This window comes from Pinus tabuliformis, chromosome 8 (genome assembly GCF_031772625.1).
Source record: "Pinus tabuliformis cultivar Carrire ecotype Pingquan chromosome 8, CPIR1, whole genome shotgun sequence".
Classification (NCBI taxonomy): Eukaryota; Viridiplantae; Streptophyta; class Pinopsida; order Pinales; family Pinaceae; genus Pinus; species Pinus tabuliformis.
This window is the reverse complement of record NC_142294.1, coordinates 1254833049-1254845184: the sequence shown is the minus strand read 5'-3', so window position 1 is coordinate 1254845184 and position 12136 is coordinate 1254833049. Positions and strand designations below refer to the sequence as shown.

The 12136-nt window shown below is 29.8% G+C and overlaps 1 pseudogene; it reads left to right on the top strand.

Moving 5' to 3' along the window:
- The first annotated feature begins 8457 nt into the window (after window positions 1-8457).
- On the top strand, window positions 8458-9303 carry LOC149239930 (cyclin-T1-3 pseudogene; annotated as a pseudogene).
- The last annotated feature ends 2833 nt before the right edge of the window (window positions 9304-12136 follow it).

Sequence of the window (12136 nt, the reverse complement as noted above, 5' to 3'; positions counted from 1 at the left end):
GAGAAGAGCGAAAACAATCTTTTCTCGACTTGAAAATTCATGAATAGAAAAATACCCTTCTAGCATATTTAACCATTTATCTACCGCATCTGCATCTATTTTACCCTCGAAGATGGGGATTTCAAAATTAACTTGTACATTAAAGGGCGTGGCATTTCCAGAGTAGCTGCTAGAAGCTGAAGCGTTGCTTCTGGGTAGCCGCTGAAGGATCTGGGCGAAACTGTCCATCATCGCGTTCCGTTGTCTCTCGAGGGCTTCTTCGAGCAAGATTTTTATAGGATCTCCTGCCCCCTCATCTTTCTTCTCGTCTGCCATGGGAGGGCGTCGAGATTTGCGAGGCTGGTCTTGTAAAGGTTCGACCAGTTCAAGCCCTAACTCCTTATATCCCGACCTCGTTGGGGACATGCAAAGAAAAACAGAGAAAAAGCAGACCGCTCTGATACCACTGATCCAGATTTACGCAGGAACGCAATAGATTACAGAGATAACCATAAATACAGAGATGCGATAACCATAAAAACAGAGATAATCATAAACATAGATATGCAGCGGGAATAATACTTTACTTCATTAATGTAGAATACTGAAATATGCTTACAAACAGAAATGGAAACAACCCAGCTAGGGCGATGGTAGCTTATCTCTGAGAAGAGATGTGGCGGCTACATGCCTCTGAACTGTCTTACAATGAGGCTCGAAGGCCTATTTATTGTTGAGAAACAATGGAAAAACCCTTAACATTCCAAAACCTAACCCTAGAAGATGAAACGCCAAACTATGGGCCCCGTTTGGGGTAAGTTGGTACATCAACTTCCTGGGGTCGTAACTTTGGCATACGATCTCCGTTTGACGCATACAATAGCTCGTTAGAAAGATCTATCCGAGCACTACCATTGTTGGAACGGGTAACATCGGTCCATTCTATGGACCCATGTTGCCCTCGGATTCCCCAAAAAACGTCGTTTAGGGCCTCAAAACGGCTCCGGAAGTTAAGGACCCGAAAAACTGCTAAAAATAGTAAGTTGTGCTACAATTAAGGAAACTGAAAATGCTGAGAAGAACAATGGTGGGGGTCCAGGTGGGCTTGGCAGGTGGCCACCAAGATCCACCTGGATCATATCTTTTCTTATGAGATGTTTGAATAATTATGCATGAGACAACTATGTATGATGAATGAGTTTGGTTTTAAGGTTTGAAATTGTAGATCTTATGGTTTAGGTTATCTAGTTTATGCATTATGCACCATATGATGAATTGAATCCATTGAGACTCATTTTAGTTATTTATTCGTATTACATAAGTTGTATGTCAGTGGTACTTTCGACTATGACAGTAGGACTATGAACATGTTATATGGAAATTCTAGTTACAATGGATTGATGACATTATCTCCATTAATGTTTGTGCTGAATCCTCAAAGGAGGGAATCTTGAATGCAAGATCTTGAATCATCATGATTGATTCTTCCTCTCTGATGTGATGTATGCATGGGTAGAATTGCTTGCATTAACTTTGTTATGAGATGATTATATATGAATGCATGAGACAACTAGTACATCTAAATTTATTTCAAGTTAAATTTAGTGAAGAACCAAAATATGTGGATTTTAATACTATGTCTAGGAGGTATCTGCTAGTAGTATGTGGTTTCTAATATGGTGTTGAAAATGTATGTTACACCTTAGGCTTATAGATAGCTTCCACCTTATACTCGCATATAACTTCTAGATATGAGGGTTAATATGATATTTATTTTAGATTTGGTTTAAATATGTGCAAAGGAAAATAACATATAAAATTTTTAGTTGTTTATAAATTCTCAAAATAAGATTTGATTTGTGTGTATATGGATTGAAAAGTCATATTATAAATCATGATTAAATCCTCATCAATTTATTAAAGATTCAATAAATTAATGTTGATATAAGTGAAAGATAATCATTACTATCATCTCATACTATAGCACAATCATTTCATACTCACACACATGGAACATTGTTTTAGGTAACTCACCAAATTCATGAATAAAATTGAAATAAATTTCATTAATGAACAACGTGTACAATGAATTTATCATGTAAAGTGAAACCACTAACCAACTCTTAGATTTGACAAATTTGGAAACATCTAGTCCCACACTTAGGAACTTAAAAAGGGAGATTATTTTTATCTTACTATTTCAATTAGTGAAAAATAATTCCACTCCTAAGAGCTCAGTTTTAGGGACTTGGAGCACCCTAGGTTTGAACACAAAAACCTTCAACACTAACCCACTCCACTCATGTAATGACATTATCTCAAACACTCTGAAACTACTCAGAACCAGAGGACATAGAAACCATCATAACACAATGTGGCACATAATTGATGTTCCCACCACCATGACAGGAACCAGGCTGAGGCCTCCCTTTCCCACATAAATCTATTGACACTACAGAAGTTGTTCATATATGCAGAAGCTGTTCCACACCAACCCCCTTTCAAAGTTACTGTGGGATTCATTGGGGTATATGGAACCCTCTGTTAGGCTCCAATTACTTTGTTAATTCACCCCATCGAGAAATATATATATTTTTTGTAATATATATATGGGAAATTTGAGATGTATTTTTGGGTAAGTGTATTTATGCTTATCATGGATTGATGCATGTAGGAATTTACCAGTCATTTAATTTTGATGGCTCCTCTATTTTTTATGATTTTACTCATTTTAACAAATGAGATGTGTCATGAAGTCAGCCTTTTGATGTATATTATGGATTGTTACTTGTTAGAGTTCAACAACCATTCATTTTAGGCCTAGTCTAACTTATAGATGAAATAACATTTTTCACCGAAATTCACCGAAATCCAATAGTACACTTTCAAGAAATTTTGTTGTTTAAAATATATTTTTGAATGCGTAAATGGATTCAATACCCTAAAAAACTTGGGGCACTCAAATTATGCACTTTAAATAATTTAAACTCATTTTTTTAAAAATCTCAATCGAATTTTGATTAAAATTAATGAGAAAAAATATTGTGGGACTTTATGTTATATGGATGTTCTCATTATTAACAACCATTTAATTTTTATGATTTTCCTAGTCTTTATGATTTTATTAATTTTAGCAAACTAGATTTGTTATGAAGTTAGTGTTTAATATAATATGCATATATATACATATGCACAATTTTTCTCTCACACACACATATACTTCTTTTGACACACGCGCTCACACACACATTTACTCTTTTTGACACACACACACAGGCGTGCACACACACACAAATATATTGTATCCAACCCACTATATATATTTTATATATTTTGTCCTATTATGTAAACATTTTTACTTGGTCAGATAACACAAAAATAAAGAATAATAATAATAATGATTATAATTATTATTCAAAACATTTTGACTCTTTTGGAGAATGTCTTTCAGACTAATCATGATATAGTTTTTTGGTCGAGGTTTAAAAACATCTAATGTCGTTCATCCTCAAGACAAAGTTGAAAAATTGAATCTATCATTATGTTTAAATAGAATAGATGCAACCAATTCAAGAAACGGTGGTTAGGGAAATACAATATTTTAATTAAAATTAGACGTTATGGTAGAGAATTGCATGAAAACCAAATAAATTTTAATAAAATGAAGTAAAATAAAATAAATGATTATAATAAATAAATAAACCATTCTTTGAGCCATCTTAACTCTAGATCTACCAAGGGATGAGAAGGACCAAATCTCTTGATATGCAAACCTTTTCTAGGGTGAAATCTCTTGATAATAAATCAGTGACCTTGGATATATATATGGATGGAAAGAGCGACATTTTTACATGCTTAAAAAGGGGTTTGAAATTATCATGGTTACAAATATGAGTCATCATTATTTTAATTTATATTTCAAAATGGACCTTAATTTATAATTACGTTGATAGTATTTTGAAATGCGGCTTCTAGGATTCTAACTTACTTATCAATAACTTTTATGTGGATTACAAGGATTTAACTTCGACAAAAGATTATAAACTATTTTTAGTATACACACAACAAAGGTTGAGACTTCTCTCCAATGTAGTCATGGCCTTTTTTCCCTTTTAGTTAAATTGATAAACCATCATATTATAACAAAGGTTATTTATAGATTAAGAATCTCCATGGTAAAGTGGAGATGAATTTCCATGGTTATGAATCTTGTTCCATGTTTTCTGAATGTATATTTAATTAATTTATTTATTAACGCTTTTTTCAGTTAATAATAGTGATAGTAATAATTTAACATAAGTTATAATCTCGCTAATTTTTATGGATTGATATCAATATGAGGTAAATTATATAATTGTGCTAGATTTTTATCATTATGTATATAAACATGTATATTTTGGAGTAGTTTTTCCAGAATTTTAATTTAATTATCAGTAATTACTAGGTGGATGGTACGTATTTAATGTCCATGTAACATTCTAGATTATCCGCAGTGGTTTTCACAAATAAAAGATTGAGATTTATTTCCAAAGTATTTATATCCTTTTTCCTTTTGATTAAGTTGATTAATTGGAAAAAAATTGTCCTATGAAAAGTGTCATATTAAATGAGTTATGAATTTTTGGGCATGTCGTATTGATAAGCCCTCATATTCGTCCATGGTATTGTAGGATAACGATTTACCCATTAATATTCTTCATGATAAAATGGGGTTGAATCTCCATGGTTAAGAATCTTGTTACATGTGATTTTCACATGTATATATGTTTAATATATTAATTCGATTCATAATTAATACTAATAATAAGAACTTTAAATTAAACTATAATTTAGTTAATTATGCATGTTTATTTCAGAATAGGTCTTTCATAATTCTAATTTAATTATTATAAATTATTAGTTGGACATTAAAGATATATCCTCCATGGAATGTGCCAGAATATTCATAGTAGAATTCACGCATCAAGGGTTAAGATTTATCTACAAGTTATTTATTCTCTTTTAATTAATTTGTCTCAAATTAATTAACAAAACAAATATAATATCAACATGTGTGATTTTGGTATGTGGTATTGTAAAAAAAGTTAATCTCCATGGTAAAGTGAGGGTGAATCTCCTTGGATAAGAATATTGTTAAGCACATATATTTTTTTTATAATTAATAATAATAATTTAAAATAAATTTATAATTTAGTTAATTTTAAGAATTTTTTGAATTTGGGAAATTTGGGATGTATAGTGGGGTAAGTGTTTTGGTGCTGATCATGCATTGATCACTATTGACATTTCCAACCATTTCATTTTTACAGTTTCCATAGTTTTAATGATTTTATTAATTATAGAAAAAAAAAATGTATCGTGAAGCATTTTGGTGCTTATCACAGTTTTAATGATTTTATTAATTATAGAAAAAAAAAATGTATCATGAAGCAATTTGATGCTTATCATGGATTGATGCCTATAAGTGTTTACTAGTAATTTAGTTTATATAGTTTCACTAATTATCAACAACTATTTACTAATTTTATTAATTATAGCAAACTCAGATGTATCATGAAGCTCTAAGAGTTTTGATGCTCATCATGGATGATGTCTATCATTGCTTACTTGTCATTTAGTTGATATAGTTGCACTTATTATAAACAACCTATTGCTTTATATGGATTTGTTTATTTTGTATAGTTGCAATTGTTATTATTTGTATCTTATATTTATTTCATATTTTTATAGATAAAAATATTCTTATTTTTAATCATATGTTTGTTAATTAAATTTAAATATGAAGTTTTGAAAGATTATGTTATTCATACCTATTGTTTATTATTAAAATTACTTTTAATGTGATATGCATGTTAAAAAATTATAGTACCAAAATATTACTTTCATCACAATGGTTTTTTTGAATGGACATTGCAAGCAAACAAATGTGGAGATAGAACAAAAGAGAATATCTCCTATTTAGTCTTTGGTCTTTATCATACATCTCATCATCATCTTAATGATGAGCCACACTTGTTGGCTCTCAATATCCACAAAATAAACTCATTATGATGACCAAAGAAATTCAAATGATAGCAACCCAACATCATGTTTTATTATTACTATTTTTTGATCCCGCGCTTAATGTGATGCACCAGTACAATTAGAAGACATAGATACCATCATAACACGATGGGCATCATAACACAACAAGGAAGATAATTCATGTTCCAACCACTATGATAGGAAGCAAACCCAAGCCTCCCCTTCCCTCCTAACTCTTCCAACATTCCATAAGCTTTCCAAGAATGAGATCATATACTAATGACATTAAATCTAGCATAAGGTTATGCATGGGAAAGCGTGCCATGCCATCCATCTATCTAAATTGTGTGTGATTTAATGAGGTGGTCCACACCTTCCATCTCCACATCCAAACTACATCGTTCATTTACTACCATTAAGGAATATATTAATTCTTTTTATAATTAATAATAATGCAAATTTAAAATAAGGTTATAGTTTAGTTAATTTTATATATATATATGTATATATATGAGAAATTTGAAATGTATTGTGGGTTAGTGTTTTGATACTTATCATGGATTGATGTCTATAGGCATTTACCAAGTATTTAATTTTTATGGTTCTCCTAGTTTTTATGATTTTATTAATTTTTGTAAACAAGATACATTATGAAGTGAGCGTTTTGATGCTTATTATAGATTGATTCTTGTCGGAGTCTACCAACCATTTATTTTAAATGGATGTTCTTGTGATTAGCAACTCTTATATTTTATATAGTTATGAATATTATTGCCAATGATTTATTTTATGTGGTTGCACTTATTATTATTTATATTTTATAGATATCTCACATTTTTTAAATTACATATATTCTTATCTTTAATTATGTATTTTCCAATTAAATTTAAACATGAATTTTTGAAATATTGTGATTAATGGCATGTTTCATTATTATTTCAATTTATTTTACTGTAATATAAACGCTATGATTTTTTTCCCAAAAAAACAATTGTTTATAATTTCATTAACAAAAATAAATTATAATACAACAAATTGAACTGAATGAAATTGTTATTAAGTCTTTAAATTAGATGACAGTATGTTTCATTATTACTATTTTCTATCCAATAATTCATGTCTCACACACATGTCACTATATTTCTCCATACTAGAGTGTAACATAGTAGTTGATTAGTTGATTTTGCCTATAAACCTATTGATTCTTGAGCTCTTAAATAAAAATTTATTCACAAGATCCTTGAATAGCTTCATATGAATATGAACAAAAAATCCATCTGAAATCCAATTCTATCTTACATTAAAACAAATAAATAAGAAGTTAAAATGTAAATTTGTTGGTGCATGGTACCTAAAGATCCCTAATATAAGATGGATAGCTCTGATGCACATGTCTATAAGCAAACAGGCATTCTAATAAGAGTCTTGTACTTTTAATTAATTGATTGCTTAATTCTTCCTATATCAATTATTATTTGAATGAAAATTTTGTATTAGATATTATTTTGGGATTCAACTGTGTTAAGTAAGTCATTCTATGACTACTTCCATGAGATGTAGTAGATGGCCTCTCCCTGGCTCAAACACATTTAACTGTGGAGTTTTCCCCACAATCAAGCCCACTTAGCTTGCTACCCATTTGCAAAACCTTAGCAAGTATTGTGCCTCATGAACCATTCAAGTAGAGTTCCCTTCACTCTTAATACGAAAATTTTATATCTGAGACTTGTATATAAATTTTAAATATTAACATTAACACCCAAATTATTATAGATTTGGTTTAGAAAAAAAAAATTAACCTGCAATTTTTTTGGCATTTAAAAAGTCTTAAAATAAAATTTATCAATGATAATGTGTGTATATATAAATTGAAATAGCATACTATAAACCATAAATTTAATAAATCAATATCGTTATAAGTAAAAGATAGTTATCTCATACTATCATTTTATAAGCAGACACATTGGAACATTGCTTTAAGTACTTATTTACATTTATTAAAGTAAACGTCATCAAAGGAACAACTTTATGGTGACTTTGGGGTGGTAAATAAAACTAGTTGAGCCAACTTTTAGGGTTAAGAAGTTTAGAAACATCTAATCCTACTTTTAGGCACTAAGGAAGTGAGATGTTACTATCTTACCAGTTAAATCACTACACAAAAAAGAACATATCACAAATTAGATTCGAATTCAAGTAAGCAAGATAACAACTATCTCTTCAACCGCTCAAATTAAACCTAATTCCCAACATATTTTCTATATTTTCAAATTTCCCATCACTAAAACCACACAAAACAATTTTTACTAAAATTACAATTTTAAACGATAAACGGCTCCCAAGAAAACCTAAAACCAACCCCAAATTGTATACTTCCGATTTTCTAGGATCTCCATTACTCAAACCAAATTGTCATCGGATTGTTGACTCCGTCTCACTGCCTCGCCTATATAAATGACCTCTTCTCCATTCTACGGACCACCATCCCTCATTCTCGTCATCCCCCTGCATCGCGCGGTGTCGAACCCTAAGCGTGCAAAAATGCCTGCCGGATGCCAAGACGAGGAATCCGGCCCTTCCAGAATCCATGGATTGGGCGAGGGATGGTATTTCACCAGATCCCAAATCGACAGATCTAGCCCTTCCAGAATCCATGGAATCGACGCAGAGCAAGAAAATCGCCTTAGGCAATCGTACTGCTCTTTCATCAAAGGTCTGGGAGTAGAATTAGGGCTATCCCAGGTGACTATCGCAACAGCTACCATACTGTGCCACCGATTCTATCTCCGCCAATCTCACAGCAGCAACGACAGATGCACAATCGCAGCCAGCTGCCTGCTCCTCGCCAACAAACTCAGTGATCAGCGAGTGAAAATGTTGGAGGAACTTTCTTTGAAAACCATCCATGAAAACGGAGAAGCAGGCACTGCGAAGCTCGAGCAGATGCAACAAATAATATTGAAGGGGGAGCATTTAGTTCTCCGAACACTCAACTTCGATCTCGAGATCGAAACCCCCTACAAACACCTCGCATCTGCCTTCAAAAAGTTCAAAGCTGACCAATGGCATTCTAAGTTTGAACAGGTTGCTTGGAACTTTGTGAATGATGGACTGATGACGACGGTATGTCTCCAGTTCAAACCCCGCCAGGTAGCTGGCGCTGCCTTCTATCTGGCAACCAGGTGCCTCCGAGTCAAGTTGCCATTGGATCCAGAGAACCCATGGTTTCTGGAGTTCGATATGTCTATTCCTCAACTTGAAGATATTTGCTGTCAACTGCTGGATTTTTATGGGCCTTGAACTGCTGGTAATACTAGTGCATGCTACAGACCCACAAGTACGATTTCAAGCGCCCCCATTGATTCGAGGCGGGGAGATTCACATGCTGCAATCAGTGCTGTTGAATATTGTTTGCCGTGACAGATTTGGAAGAATTTAGTGATTATAGAAAATGCTTTTTCATTCCCCTGGCATGAATGCCAACATTTTCTGAAATGATACTGTTATATTAATTGAAACCTTGTTTGACTATGATGCTGTTATATTAATTGGAACCTTCTTTGACTATTTATGTTTTGGTTAAGTAGAAAGCCGTAGCTATTAACTATGTTTGAATCATAGATATATTTGAACAATAATTTTTTTTTAAATCATGAAAATTTGAGCAAAGGTCTTTGATTTACCAGCAGTTTAATAAACTCTTTTTGTTTTGAAATTCATGAAAATTTTATTTCAATTTTGATAAATTTCGGCAAATAGTTTGTAAATACAAGTTATAGTTCTTAAATTTCAAGATTTTGGGTACCTTAAAAGTGTTGGATACATTTTTTCTTTAAAAAATTAATACTCATTTACTTTCTGCACAATTTGTTAAAAAAAATTTGCCCAAATTTGAACCAAAATAACTCTCTAAACAATCCCTCAGCCTCAGTAAACTTGTCTTGTGATTTATATAAAGCAACAAAAATTTCCAGGAAAATAAAACCGTGATCCAGTATTTTAATTCATTTTTTCTTTCAATATTTATAAAATGTTTATTTTAAAAGGGGTTAAGTACTTTAATTCATTCTTTCTTTCAATATTCATAAATTGCTTTTTTTAAACCTCGGTCAATTACTTTGACTTCGTTCTTTCTTTGAATATTCATAAATTTTTCCATATTCGTAAATTATTTCCAGAAATTGATCATTCGTAAATTATTTCCGGAAATAGCAAAAATGATCAAATATGTACACCATGTCTAAAAAGAGAAATTGAATTAAATTTAGTTGCATAGATATTGATAATGAAAACATGATATTGGCTATTTATGGTTCTTGTCATTATGGCTATCAAGTTTTTTTGGGAAAAAAAATATATTTTTATATAGGAAATATATTTTAAAAATGTGTGATTTTTTAATTTATATTATATTTGATTTTTTAAGAATTAAATTTAGTTGCATAGACATTGATAATGAAAACATGATATTGACTATTTATGGTTCTTTGTCATTATTTTATGGCTATCAAGTTTTTTTTGGGGAAAAAAAATATTTTTATATAAGAAATATATTTTAAAAATGTGTGATTTTTTAATTTATATTATATTATTTGATTTTTTTAAAAACATTATTAATTATTTGTTTATGATATTTAAATTATATATATATACACATTTTTAAAGTTGATATAATGTTTTTTTAATTAATTAAAAGAATAATTTAAATTTTATAATTTACATTAAAATTTATTTGAAATTATATATTGCCATTAAACTATGGTATTGAATAAAAAAACCATTTTGATGGTGCTCTATATAGGAGGATAGTATAATTAAAATATTTGGAAAGCAATTATATATGTAACTTGGTAACTTTATTACCATGTTTATTCTTAATATATATTAGTGTATTTTCAATATCTATTAGTTTTTTTTACTATGTTAAAGGTCTTCCAAGGTTTTTCTCCAAAAGACTTATAGATATAGATGAAATTTACTTTGCATAAAAAATCATTGTTAAGAAATACTTGTGAGAGAACGAATATCATTTCTCATTAGGACTTATGCATCCATGTTTACAAGTTTACTTACGAAATTTTTTACAGTATATTTGTTCATTCTCAACATATGATAGAAGCTAATAGGAGAGAAAGCTTGCTGATTTCATCAATAATACTTATCAACTTGCAAACTTTAGGAAAATATCCATGAACAAGGTGACGGATAACCAACTACTAATCTACCAATACCACCAAAACTTTAATATTATTTTGTGGGTAGAAAGGAGCCTTTACATATTCCATATGTCTCTGCCCCATCATTTGTCCAATTTCTTAACTCCAACTATATTCAATTTTAATTTTTCCATTAAAATTCAAAATAACTTCTCATACTCCTACCACCCTATTATAAGTATATTTTTGATAATAATTTGATAAAATAATTTTTTAATATTTCATCTAAATTAATTTATTATTAAATTTTGTTAAAAATCTATTTAAGATTAAAAATATTATAATGTTGATTTGATTTCCAAAACACCATAGCTATTTTTCCATTTCTAAATATTTGATTTATAGTTATTTATAATTTATAGAATATCTGGCCAAGTTCCACTCCGTGACCATTTTCATATTCGTAAAAAATAATCCGACGATTTTCATAACGGTAAAGAATGATGGTCGTATTGATTGAAATAGTGAATTTGGTATTATTTTTTGGAATTATATTTTGAAAATTTAAAAAAAATTATTTACTAATTTAAAATTTTTGATTTATTATTTTTTGTTTTTTAAGAATGAAATATTTTTTAGAATATAATTTATAAAGTAATAATTAATCAAAAATTTATTATAAATATTATATATGTGTGTGTTTGTGGGGTTTAAAAATAAATATATATATTTTTTAAACAAATTAATAAAAAAATGAAAAAATACAATTTGAAATTTGAAAATATTTGAAAATAAATTAAGAATGAAAATGTACTTTTTTAGTTTGTGGTCACTAAAATTTTTTAGTAAAATTTTAGCATAATTTTAAAACGAAAATTAAATATTTGAAAAATTCTATTATTTATTCAAGCTAATTAACATTTACCCATCTTATCCCCATCTTATATATATATATATCTATATATATATATATATAT